The 12,922-nt window shown below is 36.9% G+C and overlaps 1 protein-coding gene across 3 annotated transcripts in view; it reads right to left on the bottom strand.

Annotated features, from left to right (window-relative positions):
* Positions 1–12,922, bottom strand: part of ATRNL1 (attractin like 1) — a 524,212-nt gene that overhangs the window by 370,558 nt on the left and 140,732 nt on the right. The window lies entirely within an intron of this gene.

Below are 12,922 nucleotides of genomic sequence, written 5' to 3'. Positions count from 1 at the left end.
TATTTCTATGGTATTTGGGACAAGAAGACTCTGGCTGTAAGTCAAATGCTAATCTGAGGATCAAGTAACAGTGATTTAAGAAAATGTCATCTTCAACTTAAAATTGTCAATGCTCAATTGGAGGTTAGCATTGTCTCGGCCTAGAGACAGTAGCTATGCGAGCTCTTCACATGTCTTTCAACAAAAGGTAAACTAGATTTGCTTGTAAGTGGCAGACAAAATCACTATATTTCTACACAGCTGAAAGTTTCTAAATCATTCCCTGCCTATCTCCTCTGGAAAAATCTTTTGGAAACCAATGACTTTACAAATTTTATTAGGAAGGTGAACACACAGATACACAGCTCAGACAGCACATTAGGAATAGATTTTATAAATATTCCTTATTCCGTAAAGTAAGTTTATAGAATGCAAACCTGAAAAACACAAAAATAAGAATGCACAGCAACTCATTTGTCATTGCCAAAACTATGATACACAATAACATGCAGGAGGACTTGATCACAAACATCAGCTGAAAGCAATAGAATTGTCATTAATCTTTGTGAAAAGATAAAATAAGCACAGAGATAAAGGAATATAATATAAATCAAACTGCTGTGTCTCATCAATATCTATAAAAGTAATAAGTGGTGATCAGTTAAAGGACGCCTGAACTCTTAGTTCTCATGCTAAGGTGTTGAATAAACACAAAATGCCTGCTACTTAGATTAAGATAACAGAAGTTGTTGCTGTTCTTTTTACAATTTTGGATATTTTTATTGCATCATAGACCTAAGAAAAGTTTAGATTAAGTTTATTAAATACACAGTATTTATATTTGTAAAGTTTCAGAAATACGTTTGTCTTTTTTAAAAAGCTATCTTGTTCTTGCTTGTGTAACTTGGAATCAACTTTGCTGAACGGTGAAGTCACAGTTATACAAAGCAACATACTGTAGCAGTCAGGGTTAAGGAACAGAACTATTTATAGTTGATAAAATTGGTTACTAGACATATAGCAACACAATTCCACTGTGTTTGTGCAGGGTGGAAAGAAAACTTTGTTATGCAAGAAAACATCTCCCTCAAAGGAGTCAAAAAACTTCAGCTGATTTCTTTTACTCGTCTTTACGACTAGTAGAAGACATTTTGACTGTCAGGAACTGCAAAGCCTGAGTTGAGTTTAACTTACTACCTTCTGATTATGGTGCTAACCAAAAACAAATAATGCATGATTTGGAGGGGAGGGGAGGGTATGCCACCTGGACAGCTGACCCAAACTGACCAAAGGATATTCCATGCCCTATAACATCATGCTCAGTGAGAAAAAGTGGGGGTGGGGGGGTGCTGTCTGGAAGATAACCATCATCTGGAGGCTGGCTGGGCATCAGTCTACTTGTGGGAAGGTGGTGAGTGATTGCCTTCACCTGGTTTATATTTTTCCCCCCTTTTTCCTTCACTTGTTAAAACTGTCTGTACCTCAACCCACGAATTTTCTCACTTTCGCTCTTCCTGTTCTCTCCCCATCCCACTGTGGGAAAGCAGGGAGTGAGCAAGTGGCTGAGTGATGCTTAGCTGCTGGATGGGGTCAACGCCCCCACTGTCAGTTAGCAGTTCTGCACAAACACCAACTTTTTCAACAGCAATCCTAAATTGACGCTTGAACCAGTACTTTCCCACGCTTGCTGTTCCTCAAACCTGACCACTCTGCAACGAACACATATCCTGATTTAGAAAGAAAAATCAAATTCAGAGATTCAAGCATCAGGTTAAAAAAAAATTGTGCTTGACAGGAGTTTTATAAAAGTATTGTGTATGCAATCAAAGAAAATCACCAAAAAGATTAAACACGCTGAACAGAAATCCTGTCAAAACCTTATGAAACCCCTCACCCACCCAAATAATCTCTCTGTGGAGGTTAATCATGGAGGAATGTTACATTCAACAGTTTATTCTTCCTTTTTTCTCCCATAAAATTATAGACTTCTAAATACAGCTTGACAATGACACTTTCCTTGAAGTGTAACTCCAGGTCCTTCACCCAGGATTATTCTGAGCATAAGTAGGTTAGGAAATGCGAATGTAGCTATAGAAAGGTTCACACACAGAATCACAGGTTGGAAGGGACCTCAGGGATCACCTAGTCCAACCTTTCTGGGAAGAGCAGAGTCTAGATAAGATGGCCCAGCACCCTGTCCAGACAACTCAAGTTCCTAGCTTTAGTTTAGTTTTTGCTTTTACTTTACAATTAATTATGTTAGAAATCATACTTTATAATACAGGTCTAATCTACAACAACAAAAAAAGAAAATTATATGTATACACAATTAATAACATATGGAAAAGTTTGCTTGGCAGTCAAAAAATAACTGGAACAGTAATTTGTTAAAGATGTCTTTCAAAGTTCCTCAAGTAACTTTTTCTTATGGCAATCCACATTTCTTCTGCTTTAGTAGCACAGGAGTTATTTGGAATAAATTAAATTCACTCCAGTCAGAATGTAAGTTCGTAACTAAGCCCAAGTACAGGCATTTTATTCACTCAGACTAACTTGAACACTGTTCAATAAACAGTATTCACTAAAAGAAGCAAAATAAATTTTCAGACCACCTTTGGGGAAAAAGGTCTTCTTTGAAAAAAAGAGTGCTTATTCTAACCATTCTAACAATCTCCCTGCAAAAAGCAATATGAAGCTTCTCTTGAATACCTTATTGTGCTATTATCTTCTTTCTTTATATTTCGTATGTGCTAAGAAGCCCTCTACCTACTACTAAAAACAAATTCCAGCATTTTAGTTAATATTAAGTGGTTTTATTCTATAATAAAGTATTGTATAAAAAAAGAGCAATTGGTGTCATTATCTCTACTCAACACACTAAAGAAAATAAAGAAGAAAAACAACAAAAACCCACCACCAGTACTGCAAAATGGGATTTCTTTACAGCCCCCTCATTTGCTGAAACCTTTGGTTATTTTGTTTGTATAGGATAAACAAAATCATGTTTTCTGTTGGAATTTAGCACCACATGTGAGCTTTTCTTTTTCTGAATAATCTTAAATTGCAGCTTCTTATCACAGAGTCTTACTATGAACTTGTCACCCAGTGTTTCTTAGAAATCAAGGTACAAGACAAACAGTGGGAGTGTTTTTGTTTAAATTTTTTTCCATATTTAGTACCTGAAGACAGTATGAAGCGTACCATACTTCAGGCAGATGCAGAAGGAAATGCTTTTGCTGCTGTTTATACTGCCAGTAAAGGATACTGGGTTGCTTTATGCTTTCTACATTTCTGTTAGTTTTTCCTGCAGGTGAGAGGTAAAAGCTCTCTGTCCTCATCCTTAGTCCTACTTTACATAGGACTCAATGACCCTGAATATAAGATTTTGGACCAGAAACCTTTTCAAGGCAGAAATTCCCGGTAGCAGATAAAAGGCCAAATTTACAGCTGTCTACAACAATAGTAGAATTCACCTACTTACCTACTTGCTGATATCAAGTTGAAGACTGAATATCACTCTAATATTTCTATTAAAAACTGATAAACTAAACTCTACAGAGTGACAGAGCTTATTTTTTGTCCTTCTCGTTAGTTTCACAGCAAGTGCTGACCTCTGTGGACAACACTGAACAAAGGCATCCAAACTCCAGGCGTTGTGGCACAGGCACAGTCTGGATGAAATGTACAGGAATGAACATTTTAGAGAGTAAATATCTTTGCAAACAGGGGTGGAAATTGCCTTCTGGGTAGCAGAGGTAATCCCCACCAGAACTTTCCAGCTCTCAGTATCCTGCCTGTGCTAAATGCAGCACCAAGCCTGTATCCACGTAACACCAGAGGAGGAGATTAACTTTGTCTCCATGCTAAAAACAGGGTCCTGTTTTCCAACTACTAGCAAATAAGTGTTCTTGGCTTGTTAGTGTCATCTTGCAATTAATATCTTTTACTACTTCTGTACGATATTTTCCTCATGCGCCTATGCTGCGTCCCAGGACCACACGCGCACGCACCTGCCTACGGCACAAACTGCTGCTGCTATCGCCACCAGCAGACAGGCACAAGAGACATCAGTTACAAGACGGCTTAAACTTGACCAAAAATAATGAAACTTCTATTAATTATGAGATTTGTGTGGCTGAACACACCACATTCCCTATTTTGAAAATTTAGATACAAGAGAGGAATTGTATAAAGAAAAAGGCAGAAATCTGCAGTTTTAAAATTCTCTTAGAAACAGTCTGTATACCATTTATTACCGAAGTGTTTTATTCCAGCTTGTTTTTAATTTACCTGACTTCACTAAGACTTCAATTTCATATGACTGCCAGACTCAATGGTAGGAAAGAGTGATGATTGCTTGAGAGACAACATTTAGATGTTCTTTTTTAAATTTCTACCTTCTTCATATAATCATTTTATATAGAAATGCGTTATGTTATATTAAGTTGGACTGTGAACACCTGCTTTTTCTAAAAAATACATGATATGAGCAAAACATCAGGTCATTGCTCACCGAAGATGAATAGCTAACAGCAGCAGTTTTTGTGCTATTAAAACCAACAGACTAATAAAAACATGCTTCTGGACACATGTCACCACTTCATGATCACAGCAGCAGAAAAAGTTAATGCAAATAAAGACATTAATATCTACTTAAGCTAGCTTTTTTTAAAAAAAATATTGTTCTAACTATAAGCATATATTTTTTTAGATTTTATAAAAAATAACTTAATTGTCCTTATGGAGATCAAGTGTTCTTTGTTTCCTCAGTTATCACAGCTTATAATAATTCCTACATATTTTCATCAAAATGACAGTCTGTATGACTGTTCCCCACAGAGAACTGCTATTAACAGATGTTGGAAGTGATACCAGTGATGGATATCAGAGGGCAGGAAAGCTTCAAGGGCAGGTTACCAAATGAGATTTCAGAGTTCATTAGGCTTCCAGCTTTGGAATTTTGACACCTCAGAAGTTCGGGAGTTTGGCACTTAATTTCCCAAAGAGCAAATGATTTAATCTGCTCTGACTACTGAAGGTTTAGTCTAAGCTGACTAAGGAAGTGCACTTTTCAATCAGCTTGTTGTCAGGATGGAAATGACCCCGGGTGCACTAATAATGAAATTTTATGTGAAAGTGGGTTGCTCCTTCCAGCATCTTGATTTTAAACAAAATTAACTGTAGTTCATGTGCTCTTAATGCTGGCCTTATATATGGATAGTCTAAGCATATTACGTACAGAATTCAGTCAATATGCACAGAACATCCCATTTCAGAGTACAAAATCCGTTCAGGCAATAGGTTCTTTGATGGTTAGTTCAGCAAGAACGGTAGCTAGATACGTGCCAGTAGAAACTACTAGATGCTTCAATGTTCTGGAAAAAGCTTGTTTACTCGGTTCAGAAGTGAACATCTGGCTCACTTAGGTCAGATCTAAAATCAAGTGCAAGGTAACAGGGATACAACCGTAAAGCCTTATAATAAAGGCACAAAAGAAAGGCACAAAAGAAAGACGCAAAAGGGCTATAAAAATTAGCGCAAGCATTTATGCTAAGTGAGAATTGTAATGACTAATCAGGCAAGGGATTTCTGTTGTGGGTTGGGGCTTTTACTTTTTGTTTGGGGGTTTGGTGGGAGATTTTTGACTATTCTTGTCTCTGATTTGGCCACATAATGTTCAACATAGCTGCACATCAGTCATCAAATGCTTTTTTGGATCTCACAGTATGAAGTCATTACTGTGATCCTCTAACATGTATTAGTTCATAGTCCATCTACTAGCACTTACAACTTTTCAGTCCACTGAATGTGTTTAGGGGAGAAAAGCTTTGCTTGTTTTTCTAGTAAACAATTGAAAACACCACCTTCCAACTGAGGAAGGAAACTCTAGAACTCCACGCAGAAATGCACTTGTTGCCAGACTTCAAAACACTGGTGTAAACAACTTCCTTAGAAGCACATCATGTAAATGATAGAATGCACTTGCATTTCATTTGGATTTTGAATGGCCTTAGTGCTGGAGTGCTTCATGCTACAACCCAGGGCAAAAGTATGGATAACTGTAGGGTAACAAGAAAGGTATGTGGAATCCAAACACCGGATCAACCCGTTCACAGTACAAGTCAGGGCAAAACTGTTGGTGTTGCAGAGCCACTCACAGGCAGCAGCATGCCTCCTCCCCATCCAGCTCTGTTAATTCCACTTTGCAAAGGAGACACAACTGAACAGAAGTGGGTGAAACAACATAAAGAGCATCTTACTGAAACAGAGAAGTAATTATTGTACAAAGCTCCGCAGGCTACTTGTACAACACATGCAGTTTTTGCATGCATTTCTACAGAAACATAGATACACTCATAAATCACGATAGTGAAAGGAGCCAAAGGAAAGAGCTAGAAAAAAATAGCACGAATAACTCGTACCAGCCGAGGTCAACTCACAATCAACCTGTAAAGAAAAAAAATTTACTTGGCTCAAGGTGTTATGAGACACTGTTCCGACTTTGCATACTGAAGATCTTCAACCAGCCAATGAATATGAAGGCAAAGGATACCCCGCCCTTGTAAACCACTGTTTAAACACTTGACAAGACAGGAGCTTAGTGGTAACTTAAATACAAATTTGAAGAATTCTTGCAAGGTTTTCAGAGATAGGCATTATCCTCCCTTAGGGCTGTTGCGTGGAACCAAAATGTGATGAGCCTAAAGCTACTACACAAATCTATTATAGATGCTGTATTCCTGTAAAATAACAGGACATAAATAGAAGTTTTGAAGTGCCTGGTCTTGAATGCCTCAGTATGTGTCACTGTTTTCAAATCAGTATCAGTTTCTCCATGGGCTGTCATGACAAAAACGTGTTACGAAGGTTGTTACTGCTGAATAGGTAAAAATGTTAGAAACAGTGCCAGTGAAAAATTATCTGTAAACCTACCCAGTAGACATCTTTCAAAGTTAGATAGAACCTGAAACCCAAGGAGACCATTTTCAATTAGCTGCCATGATGAGTTTAACATCTTTCTCATGTCTGCCTTTCATAGACACCAGAAGTAGTGACTTCTGGCATGCTCAGCCTCTTCTCTCAAAACCCCCACATCTCAGATGTCAGTTACTCAGCAGAATAATCACATTCTTTGAGCAGCAAGATTTGAACATCATGGATCTTCCTCCTGTTACTGAAGATATACCTTACGTATCAACAAGTCACTTAGAAGTTTAATTTCTTCCTCTTTTAGCCAACAGCAATAGCCACAGATATATCTAGGCAACCATATTATTGCTGGGGTCAACTGTACCTAAGACAAGGTACCTTAAAGCTAGTCTAACAACTTAGTCTTTTATTGATGCCTATCTTTTTATCTTTTTTAAATCACGGGCCACTTTACTGTAGATATATATAAGCTGGATGGCTAATACGTAGATGCACAAATTCATGTGGAACAAATTCAGGGAGTAGTATGTGTAGGTGTACGCACATGCACACACGTATCTAAATATAGGTGAAAAGTACTGAGTTACACAATGTGCAAAAGAAGCAGACACTGCACAAGGCACGCTCTCTCAGAGACAAATGTTTTAGAAGAATAGCAGAAAAGCTCAGACTTATTCTGCCCTTCACACTCTATATACTGGAGGAACAGAAAAGGTACCCAGACCTCTGACATTGCTGCAGCAGACACTAGTGACTTGGTGCCAAATGGTGTACGCTCACTAGAAACATGTTCACGTTTGCTAATAGTTTGAAGATCTGGTAGCAAATTAAATGTTTCCAGTAAACAATTAACCTCACATTTTCAAACAGAATGATTACAAATCAAACGTGGGGGGAAGTTGTGGCCTTTTATTATTTAAAACATCCAACTGTATGATAGCAGAGAAGGGGACAGATCTATAAAGGCAACAGAAATGCTACAGACTTGCTTAAAAAGCTTCACACATACAGCCTATCTCGTAGGAGGCCATTACAGAATGGTCATCAGTGTCTTCAACACTGTGCCTTTTAAGGCTGTTCAGAGAGAGAGCGGTGCAAGTTAAAATGCAATGTTCCTGCTGTGCTGGTACGCACAGTTTTACTCCTACTGTCAAAGCAACAGTGAGGGTAGTCCAATTATGGGAAAACTGAACGCTGTTTGGGATGTTACCACTTCATGAAAAAGACTGCGCTGCAGCCAAGGGCTTATGCGATCATATTTTAAAATATATTATACATTCACAGTGTGTGTCATAAGTTACTGTAAAGAATTCTCTTCTGGCATCTCATACATTTTAAGAATAATTTTTTAAAATACCATGCATAAAGAAAATGACAAGATGATAAGCAGCTAGGGTAAATTTTTTTAGCGTTCCCAACTCAGTAGATGATTAGTAAGTTTGAAAATAATGCTAAAAATGTTGCCAAGATGATGCAAAATTGTTCCAGGCAGTCTCCCATCTGCCTTCTCCTGGTACTTTACGCTGCAGTCTGTACTCTACTTTTTTCTAGAATTTCTACAGAACAGCTGCATATTTCCCAGACATGTCAGTCACATGAAGAAAATATAACACTAAGAGAAACAACCAAGACAGCAAGCCAGTATATGTTCCCATCAGTTAGAGCTGCTTTGTTTCCAAAATCCATCAATACTTAATGATGAATTTCCTATAACTGAATTTTTGTATTCATGCCTTCAAAATGTACCTCAAGTGGGACTTGAGTAGAAATTTTAAAAAATTTTAAAAAAATAAATCTATGTGATTTGGAATATCCTCCAACTCTTCAACATTTAAAAGAAGGGTAGATGTGGTGTTTGAGGATATGGTTTAGTGGTGGACTTGGCAGTGATAGGTTAGCGGTTGGACTCGATGATCTTAAGTGTCTTTTCCAACCTTAACAATTCTATGATTCTATGATTTCAGACTACACGGCTTCCTAGGTTTACCTGCTCAGAAGCAAAGGCGGCTGATCTGTGTATCTCTGTCACCTAAGCGTCACCGCGATACAGAGCGTGTGTGCGCCTTATTCTGTCAAATCACAAGAGATTTTACTCCGATTCGTCAGTATTTCTGGCACAGTCTGACAGCATTGCGTTTAGCACTCAAAGGGCTGCTCCTGCATTTGCACCCAAAACCAGTCAGATAAGGGGGTAAACAGAACGGGAGCTTGGTCTGAAACCCAAAACCTGTCCCTTGCTAGAGCACTCTATTCCCTCATGTTCAGAATTTACCTTTGGTTTCCCTCTTATTTTCTTGCACATTAAGCCAACTCTTAAAAAGGATGCTGTAACTTTTTGTGGCAACTTAGATGGTACTATCACGTTACACCTTTCGTTGCCATACAGGGGCTTTAACTTAGAAATCTTAAGCACATGCACAGGGTCTGGGCTTAATAATTTGTGCACTGTGTATCATTTGTTTCCAACAAGAACACAAATCTTTTCATGTAACTAAAAATATATCATAATGTAAGGTAACAAGTTAATTTCATTTTATATTTTGGCTTCCTGTTTCACATCAGCCATAAGAATTACCTTAAACCGTTTTTAATTAATATAAGAACAGGTAACTAATAAATTCAGTCATTAACATAAAATAAACGGGGTTTACAATTTATTACTGATTTTTGTATAAAATGCAGCAACAAATCCAATATAAAAATAATTCAAACTAGATATTTGTCAAATGAAAGGGCATAAAGAATTGAAGGAGTACATATATCTTTACTGCAAGTCACATGTTAGGAGTACTGAATATAAAGATCATGTATACACCAAAAATTCAAACTCTAACTCTCATTCTTGATATAGAAAAGTGACTTCAAGTGACAGAATTTAAATGAATAATTGGTATTAGGCATGTTTTTTAAAGAAGAAAAAGTACAATAATTAAGTATAAAAAAATTCTGATCGTTGTCAAACTATTGCCCATCAACATCCAACATACCACACTTCTGACACAAAAATAAGCTAGAGCAAGAATAAACCACAGAATAAACCTGCATTAGAAAGAGAGCTGTTTAACGCCACAGTAACAGAAATGCTATGGATTCCAAAATAAGGAATATTTAAGACTTAGCAACGCCTTTATTAAGCACTCATAGTATGGCAAATATCCATAGTCATTTTGCTATCCATAGAACATTATCTTATATAATCAGAGTATTTATCTTTACTCAAGAGCTCCCTGCATTCTAGATCTCAGATTCCAAGAATCTTCTGAAAATTAGGACTGGAAAAGAACATGTGGAATCAGCTAGTCCACTGCCCTCTTCCAAAGCTAGAGAAGTTTGAAAATTTTAAAAAATATAGTGTAGGCGATAATGCAGATTTCATAATGTCTTTAGGAAATCTATTTCACAGTTTAACCTGAGTAGGTTTTCCTTGTATTCCACCTAAATCTTTCGTGTTGCAACGTAATCCCATTACTTCTTTCTCAACCAAAGTGGGGGTATGGGGGAAGGCACTTTATCATTATTCTCTCTCCTCAGCTTCCTTTCGCACATTTCAACTCTGTGATTATGCCTCCATCTTTTCTTTGTCCTTCTTTTTAGGTTTGTCACATCTACTAAGCCATATTAGGATGCAAAGTGTGTCCTTACATTTGTTTTAACACTGTTGAAATGTCAGCAGTTATAGTGAGCAAAACTCCAGAAAAGTCAATTTTTTTAATCTATTCTTTAATCACAACTACTCAAAACCTTCTGAAACATGAATTATACCTTTATACCTTTTTCCCTACAACAACTGTTAGTCATCCCATAGCAGTTTGATAGCATAACATTATGCAATACCACTATGAATGGTTATCTGATGACAGTTGTAAAGGCATCATTATTCCCAGAGTAGAATAATGAAAATAGTTATATTTCTACAGAGTTTCCTTTCCCTGGGCAAAGGTCAGAACAGAATTGATGACTCAGAGGTGGACAGTCAGCTTCTTTCAGAGCTTTTTGAATGACCTCCTGGAATCATAAACAGAAAGGGTTTAGGAAGGGATTGGCATAGTTAAGGAGAAAAAAAAAAAAAAAAAAAGGTTCTGAGGAGTGAAAGACTTGCCATGCATCTCCTGTTATGATCAGGATTTCATGCTCCTTTCAAGATGATCCAGGTTCTAATGAATAAACTAATCCAGCTGGTAGTCAAACTAAGTTGGGAAGTCAGATTTTAGCTGTAAGTATATATATCACAGCAGCAGAATATATAATGTGTGTACTTTAATATGTAAGTACTTTTGTCACAACACTGGGGGGAAAAATTGTTTTGTGTGCTATATCATGAGTAGGTTAAGAGAATAATTTGTAGTTTTTCTCCTAGCGTACAACACTTTGCCTCTGAACTGTAGAGATTGAGTACAACCTCTTTTCCCACCTCCAGCTACTCTCCAATTCATAACCAAGTTACACCCTCGTAACTATAGTAGCTTGTTATATGAAGAATATTAGAGTATTACAGATGTATTTTAAGAGTTATGGACATTATCTTGTCATTCCTTTATAAAGTTTTCAGTCTGTATCCTGACAGAAATCACTGAGAAGGTCTGAGGAAAAAATGCACCATATGCTCAGGCAGTCAACCCCTGTACAGAAGGATGAGTTTCAGTAGGAAAGAAACATTGGTAGAGTCCGGCCAGAAACTCAGCTGACAGCAGCACAGAGGGGTGATACAAGAAACGACTATGAGGATGACTGGTTTCTTTCACTTCTCCATGATTTTTCCTTTGATTGGCTATTCCGTACCATTTTCTGTCTCGTTTTCTTATTATTTCAGTCACACTTAAGTTCAGCTTCTGACCGAGTTGCCCTTTCTTCCACTTACATTTTTCCTTATGTTTTTACTTTAATTATAGTTTTAATTTGCAGCTATTTTCAAATTTTTTTCTGCATTGCCAGAAGAATTGAATTACCACAACGAAGGAGAGAAATAATAAAAAAATAGAACCATCTCTTTCTTACTTTATATTTGCACCCTGCCTGATCTCAACTGTGGTTCCAAAAGCCTCTTAAATTATCCATAGATCACTGGTACTTTTTTCCTGCAGAAATCCCTGGCCCACAATTTGGGCACCTCCATCACAGGAACAAAAATCATGATACTGAAGAAAATCTAGAAGTTATAATGACTACATTCATCAAAATGTCTTAAAGACTTGAACAGATTTATGGGCTCTATACTACAAAATATAATATACCAATGCAGATAAAGCCTCAAAATAATTATCATCTTTATTTTTTAAAGCATTCTTTGGTCTAAATAGCTCCTGTTAAAATCATGTCTACCAATAAAAATATGTACTCTTACAGACTAGGGTTGAAAAAACAAGTCATAAAATTTATAATTTTCCTGGTCTTATAAATTGATTTTAGCCATTATTGCACTACACATAATTCACTAAAGGTGATGGAATGCTTATTTGGTTGATAGCTAATGTATCCCTGAAGAATAAAAGCTATATTAATACATCATTTTGCCATAAAGGTGCTATAGACAGCAAAAGAACATTTTGTCAACTTCAGGAAATAAGAGAACTATTAAGAATTATTTAAAGCATCATAAAGCACCAGCAAAATGTGCAATTGTCAATAGGGGTAGACATTAATCTTTCCATCCCCTTGAACACACTTTCTACATATCGTGCGTGAGTTTACCAGATGTGTAGCTTTATGTATTGACTACTGCACGTTAAAGTGCTGAGGAACAGGTGAACACTTTAAATGAAAAAATATTCCTTAAGAAGCAAAGGTCCAGTCAAAGAAACATCAATAATAGAGAAGAAAAAGCCACGGGACAAAATGTCCTAGCACCCTCCTAGACACAATCTCAACTACTTGAATGACTTTTCATATTGAATATATCCCCCCTTCCCCTATTTAGTTATAAGGGAAGAGGTTACTGCCAACTTTAAAATCACCCATGCAAGGAAAAAAGCAGCCCTACAGCAATAAACAAAAAAACATCTGGAGTATTAGACTT

This window comes from Phalacrocorax carbo, chromosome 12, assembly GCF_963921805.1.
Source record: "Phalacrocorax carbo chromosome 12, bPhaCar2.1, whole genome shotgun sequence".
Classification (NCBI taxonomy): Eukaryota; Metazoa; Chordata; class Aves; order Suliformes; family Phalacrocoracidae; genus Phalacrocorax; species Phalacrocorax carbo.
The sequence above is the reverse complement of the archived record's forward strand: the minus strand, read 5'-3'. Positions and strand labels throughout refer to the sequence as shown.